Source organism: Tamandua tetradactyla, chromosome 21 (genome assembly GCF_023851605.1).
Source record: "Tamandua tetradactyla isolate mTamTet1 chromosome 21, mTamTet1.pri, whole genome shotgun sequence".
Lineage (NCBI taxonomy): Eukaryota > Metazoa > Chordata > Mammalia > Pilosa > Myrmecophagidae > Tamandua > Tamandua tetradactyla.
The window spans coordinates 29,643,615-29,651,147 of record NC_135347.1 but is presented as its reverse complement, the minus strand read 5'-3'; the positions used below and the strand labels follow the sequence as shown (position 1 = coordinate 29,651,147).

The 7,533-nt window shown below is 35.6% G+C and overlaps 1 pseudogene; it reads left to right on the top strand.

The window, feature by feature from the left end:
- Positions 1 to 4,893: 4,893 nt before the first annotated feature.
- On the top strand, positions 4,894 to 5,854 carry LOC143665175 (mitochondrial fission regulator 1 pseudogene; annotated as a pseudogene).
- Positions 5,855 to 7,533: the final 1,679 nt, after the last annotated feature.

Genomic DNA, 7,533 nt, shown 5'->3' with positions numbered 1-7,533 from the left:
AGTTGTTATCTATTAATGGTAATATTTTAATATTCTTTCATCAGGTGTAACAAAGGCATATACCAATGCTAAGTGTTAATAGTGGGGGAAGGGATAGAAGGGGCAGGGTTGTTTTTTTCTTTTTGGAGTAACAAAAATGCTCTAAAATTGACTGTGGTGATGAATGCACAACTCTGATTACACTACGAGACATTGAATATATACTTTGGATTGATTTTTTGGTGTGTGAATCTCAGTAAAACTGCTTTAAAAATAGCTAGGACATGATTTTTTTTCCTTCAAAATTAGCTCACACACTTTAGTTTTCTCGAAATGAAACTTAAACTTGATTTTTTCATTAAAAATTTCAGAACTTTAAATTCTCCACTAAAATTATCTCAAATACAGTATCTTGAACTACAAAATTTGTTACTGATTTTTATTCAAGTATAGCTTAGGACCTTATATTTTATTCAAATCTTCAAAAGATATTTTTCTGAAATTTTTTAATCAAAATAAACTCAGAAATCATACTTCCACTAAAAATTACTCAAAGTAGTTATTTGATTACATGTGTTATATAAACGTGTAGTTTTTTTGGTCTGGTACTTCATAAAACAATTGTGTTTTGTTTGCCAGGCTGCTTTGACAAATACCACAAAATGCTTTGGTTTAAACAATAAGAATTTATTATCTCATGGTATTGGAGGCTGGAGGCTTCCTTCCTTCTGGACATGACAGCAATCTGACTGGTTTACAGTGCTTAGGGTTCCTTGGCTTGAATCCCTGCTTGCTGTCACATGATGATGTCTTCTCCTTTCCCTTCTGCATTCCTGCTGATTTAGAGCTTTATCCTTGTGACCTTCTCTCTAGATTCCAATTTTGTATCTTTATAAAGATTCCAATAATCCAGATTAACACCCACCCTCATTTAAATGGGCCACACCTTAACTAAAAATAACATATTCAAGACGTTCTGTTTATATTGGGTTCACACCTACAAGAATGTGGATTAAAATTAAGAACGTCTAATTTGGGTTGCATAATTCAATCTGCCACAAACTATAATTGAGATAATTTTGTGGAAAAATCAGGTTTTTAACATGTGTTTAATGACAAATTTGTCTTATAAATTAACAAAATGTAATCTTCCTCAATGCTTTATTTGAATTAATTTTGAAGAATGTTTGCTTTTGAAATAAATTTACAGAAAAGCAAAAGTAAAATTTAATTTATTAAAAAAAGCACTTTTTATATGACTTGATAAAATGGGCATGTGAGGATTAAAAAATGAACCTTTTTCAAAAACCTGCACTATTATGTCTAGTACAGATTTAAAAACACTGCTTTTATTGTCAAATGTGGTAAAAATATCTTCTTATACCTAATTTCAGGATATGGCCGGAGAAGCTGTTTGCAGATTGTTAAAATATCCACCTATATAATGTATCTGGAAATGTAAAGACAAGCTAGTTTGCATCATCTCAAATGAATCAAACAATGCTAATAGTTCCATAAATCTAGGCAGAGAATACAAGGCTTTTTTCAATAATATGGGTAAAATGGTCTGAGGCAATGTGGAAAATGTTGGTGTTATTAGATGTGGACGCTTAATGTTTCAAAAATTTCATGATGATTGGAGAGAGCATTCCAAAGGAAACAAAGTTGATACTTGGAGGTTACAGAGATTCAGTAGCAGTAGATATAAACATAGTAATCTCTGGAATGGGAAAATTTGACTGGAGAAAAAGTTCTGAAGCTGAAGTATAGTTACCTGAATGCATAGTCAGAATGGTTATAATGGTGAACCGGGGATGCTACCTTTACCATATTAGATGAAATACGGCTTAAATCTGCCTTATGCCCAGTTTTAATTGGGCACGTCAAAATGGGAACCTTTCGAACTCTCTAACTTTCCTCTACAGTAATAATTCAGTGATAAACATGGGAGAGCAACAAAAATCACTAGGCTAAGCAGTGGTTTAAGTGGGTGCATTGCTTTCCAAAAACTTCCTTTATAACAATCTAGTCTAGTACAAGCAGTTAACAGTGACTAATAGTAGACTGTTAGGGATTAAATAAATTTGCTCCTTAGATTACTGCAGTTTTGCCTGCAATGGTAAAGAAGATACAAGAAGTGCAAAATTCCAAGGTTATTGGTATGCTATAATAGGCTTGACTGCTGCTTTCTTTTCCATTTCCACTTTGGAACTTATAGACATGATTCTCATTTTCATAGAATGATATCCAAATCATATTCATGGTTTTGCTAGAGATATTTAAATTCTATGGCATGCTATCATAATCTAGTGTGGCAGAAGTTGGATTTAGTAACAATTAAATCTTGGTTAATGACCCTTATTGATGGTATCATCATAATTGCCTCCTCAAAGACAGAATGTAACTTTAAAGACTTTACTTACTCAAAAGATGAAAAGAGAATGGCTGATTAAACCCACACAATACTTGTCCAGAGTGAAACTTTTTCAATTAGATGAACCAGAGCACCTGAAATGTTCTTCAAACTGAGATAAATATATTAGTAATTCTGATTTATCTTGTAGCTAACAGAAAGCTCAGAAACTGGTGGGATTAATTGCTTTTGGTAAAATCATATTTCCTGCTTCTATTCACCAAGTCACCAAAATTTAAATCTTAATGATTCCCTAAGCAGAAGCAAGAATAGGGATATGCAATGGTTCTTGGTCTAACCTGCAGTCCAGACCCTCAGATGATTCCAGAAGCATGAAGAACTTAATCACTGCCACAACCAGAATGCCACTGTTCAGGAGAAATTTCTGAGGTTTGGGGTTAAATACTGCCTTACAGATTACTTGAAAAATAATTGCTATTTGTTATTGAACTTTGGTTGAAAGTGTCCCATTCTGAAAGACATCAAATAATTGTGAGACCAGAAATAAGTATCCTAATTTGGGTAATGCATAGATATTTTGAATAGACAGAGAGAAGCTCAACAGAAGTCATTGATAAAATGAAAATGGCATGTTCAATAGCATGGAAGAGGGAAGTTTAGAGGTTACAGTAGATTGGATTATGTGCTCCCTCAAAGGACATGCTTTTAATCTTGGTTTGTATGAATTGATTTGTAAATAGAATCGTTTGAAGATGTATTATTGGTTAAGTTGTGGCCAACTGAATGGAAGTGGGTCTTAATCCATGTTACTGGAGGCCTTAAAAAGAGAAGAAATGAAAGGTAGAAATCAAAAGGCCATAGACGAGCCATAAGCTAAAAGTCAGTAGAAACCAGAAGAGCCGACACAAGGAGAAAGTGGTCACCCTGTCACAGGAAGCAGAAATACAAGCCAAAAGAACCCCAATGTTTGAAGCAATCAGTACCAGAATAGGTTACAATCTCACCCCTGACGTCATTATCAATCCATATGTCACTATCCCATTTCTCAGGATGCCACTCCTTTCCAATCAACACCCTCACTTTAATGGCAGACTCCATGCAACACTGAGATTTCAGTTTACGTTGTAAAGTTGCTCTCTAACAATAAAGTTCTGAGTCTGATTTTCAGAGGTCTCAAGTCTAGGCTATAGGAAATAAGATTTCCTTCAGGATACTCATAGAAACATCTACATCTGTCAAACGGTACTTAAGCTTCTTGTTTGAAGTCTTAAGTCCATCCCTTTCACTCTTTAATGTAGCCAGTGTATCTAACAACAACCAACCAACATCTCTATACCTCTTATTTCCACAAAACTCTGTAAAGGTGTCAAAAACATTATCCCCCAGAGTCTGGCTTCACATAAGGGAAGCATTAGGAGAATCGAACGGTGATATTTTGACTATCTCTTTTGCCAACTCACTCCATGGGTTGGCAATGCCATTCTGATTATGGGAATCAGAGTCCTTAGTACCTTTGAGTCCAGTCGGAGTAGAAAACCATTCATAACAGCCCATTTTTAAGATTCTGTTTCTTAAGAACCACTCCTGGTACCAGGTTGTGTTAGTTAGGGTTCTCTAGAGAAACAGACTCAACAGGGAACACTTACAAATATAAAATTTGTAAAAGTGTCTCACGTGACCATGAGAACTCCGAGTCCAAAATCCACAGGGTAGGCTGTGAAACCAACGATTCCAATGGATGGTCTGGACGAACTCCACAGGAGAGGCTCACCAGCCAAAGCAGAAAGAGAGCTTGTCTCTTCTGAATCCTCCTTAAAAGGCTTCCAGAGATTAGATTAAGCATCACTCATTGCAGAAGACACTCCCCTTGGCTGATTACAAATGGAATCAGCTGTGGATGCAGCTGACGTGATCATGATCTAATTCTATGAAATGTCCTCGTTGCAACAGACAGGCCAGCACTTGCCCAACCAGATAAACAGGTACCACCACTTGGCCAAGTTGACACATGAACCTGACCATGACACCATTCTATTCCCATTCTTTAATCTCAACAAATTTTAAACTTTTTCTCACCACACACTTCAACGTTTTTACCCAATGTTTCTCATTTACTATCTCTACATTCTCCAGATTCTTTATTATGAAGTACAGGAAGTATTCTCACAAGCAGAATCTACAGGAAATATGCGATGAACTTCAACTGACTTTGTCATTTATTCATATACACATATAAAATTTCAATGATACTGCAGTCAGAAACAACATCTATTATCGCTAAGTTTTATCCTAAAAGTTTAGTTATTTGTTTTTTTTAGCCATATTTTCTCATTGCGAGATGAAGAAATACCATGGACTATTATACCTTTATTTATTTAAAGAATATGGCTATCTTTCTGTGCTAATTGAAAATATATGTGAGCTGTGAAGCTTGAGATGCTGAAGAAGTCACCAGTTGCCCTGTTGCCCTGTGTGCTTTCTAGGCCTCTATGTATGCCCAAAGAACCTGAGATGCAAATTGGGGCAATTTTGCCATCTAAATGCTTGACTGGATTAAGCACCTCATTAGGACGGTTTTTCAACAAGTTGAAATAAGTATCTTATCAGTCCTTTGGTCTTTGAAACCATAGGGTTCATCTCGAAGAATTGTAAGGAAAATTGGTATTAATTTATCTCTGATTCAGTGTCCAAGAGTTCAGTTTCAGCTTATCAGCCATGCAACAAAATGGAGCCCTAATCAGCAAGGAAAGGAAACAGTGGCATCTTTTGCTGATGTTGGAAGAGTAGCCAAAGAAGATGGAAAGTGTTCAACAAGATTAAGGATAGGTCTGGCCAAGACAACACCTTCAGGAAAATGATCCTTTCTTTGAGAAGCTCTGAAGCAGGCAGATTTTCTTACAAAAACAGTCTCAAAAAAGAGCCTCAACTGAGGGCTATAAACACTGGTGAATGAGGAACAGTGTTCTTGAAAAGAACAGTGCTCTTGAGAATGAACTTGCCACTCTCAGAGTTCAGATTGCCAAAATTGTGACCTCCAAGAACAGCAGAATCTCACTGCGGGTGACTTAGATTCTACCACACCTGTTTCCACAGCACTACCCTCCATCCCACCACCTCTACCTCCACTTCTGCTATCACCACCTGCCCCTCTCCCTACCCCTCTCCCAACAGGGCTTCACTAAAGCACATCTGCTATTAATCTGACTAAAGAGTAAAGAGAGAAAAAAGCCAATGCTGCAAAGACTTTGGTTAAGAACAGTCCAAAGAAACCCGACATGCCAAATATTCTAGAAATCCTTAAAGGTAGGAACAATTAAAACTTCAGTCAGTTAAAAGATCAGAGCAAGATGGAAAGACCAAACCAAAGGACCCCCTTGAGCTTGCTACCCTCATTGCAGAGCTCTGAAAAATAAATATGCACATCAGTATAAAAAAGATAGCCAATGTGAAGCTGAAAAAGTAATTCCAAAGTCAGATGCTGCTTGGGCCCCCACACATTGAAGTTTACTGGAAAAATGAAGTATTCAATTGAAATTGTTTCAATTCCTAAATAGATAATAAGATGAGAAACATAATCCTGGTTGGTTTACCTGTTAGTTTGTTAGGGCTAAGTTTGACTAGTAGAAATCAAAACTGCTTAGTAAATAGAGACCATTTAGTGGGCTCTGTTTAAAACTACACAGAAACCTAAACAATCACAAAAGCACAATATCACTGATTTTTGTTTTATTGCTTTATTATATCATGGCCTATTCTGGAGCTATACAGTATTCTGACATGTTCTTAATGAATAGATAGGATGTCCTGATTTTAGTCTTGAAAATTGTTTTATGGATTTGAAGACTTAGGAAGGACATTCGTGGATGATACTGTGAGTTTTACATTCCTAAACAGTAATTTATCTGTACATATGTTTTATATACATATACATAGCTTTGAAACAGTTTATATAAAAATTAGTAATGAGGACAGTGAAGGTACTATTATCTTCATTCATTTTCAGTGATAGTTTACTACATGAGGATGGAACAGCTGGTGTGACATAAGTTGATGCAGTGAAATAGTTGAAGTTGGACTCTTCTTGCCTTGAACAGAACTTCCATCTTATATTTCTCTCTCAAATTTTCACAGAGGTGGGGTTTATGCAGGAACAGGATAGGATGAGGCTTGCTGCCAAAATTCCAGAAAGCTTTTAAATTAAAAGGAAGTATAGGAACATGAAAACTGTTTTCATCTCAATGCCATCCAGTTCTGAGGAATAAAATGTAGTTATCAAATTATCCAATTAAATCCCTTTTAAAATAAAAACGAGAATGTTAAAAAATAAATATGTAGGCCAATTTAAGTGTATGAATGCACTAGTGGTTAAAAATCCCAGCCATTTAAAAGTGAATGAAATGGAAATCCATCTTCATTTCCCAGACAGAGAGTTTAAAAGTACTTCACTTCCATATTGATAGTGAAATTGGAAAAATTGCTTAAACTTGCAGCACATGGGATAATACATCTAAGAATTATATCCTTAATTTTACACTATGTGCCGACCCATCCATTCTAATCTATGAGTGCACTTGATAAATATTTTAGAAATGCCTTAAAATTGATGTGAAACAACCCCTAAATGTGACATCATCTCAAATATCCAAAGCTGAAACAGAAGTTAACGCACAAAGCAAGAGGCTCAGAATTATTTTAAGTATCAATTGCATATAGAAGTAATTGAGGTTTCCACTAAAAAGGAAGGGGTTAACCTTAGCTTTCCTCTTTGACTTCTGTGGTGATTTGGTCCTCAGAATAATCTACCCTTACTAATTTTTTTTTTGGCTCTCTCCTGCCTTCTGACATCACAAATTACAGGCAGAATGCAGAAAAAATACTCATGTAATGGTGTCCAGAAATGGTAGTGAATTGTCCTTTAGCTAAAGTAAGGTACCATTTACAAAATCCATACGAAAAATTCCATCAAACTCTGATGAAATAAATGAAAGAAAGTCTAAATAAATGAAAATATGTTCTCTATTCACAGATAGAAAGAATTAATATTGAGATGTCAATTCTTCCACTCTTGATCTGTAGATTCAATGCACCCTCATTCAAAATCCCAGCAAGTGATTTTGATTCTAAAGTTTATATGGAATAGTAAAGGACCCAGGATAGCCAACAAGTTACTGAAGAAGAAC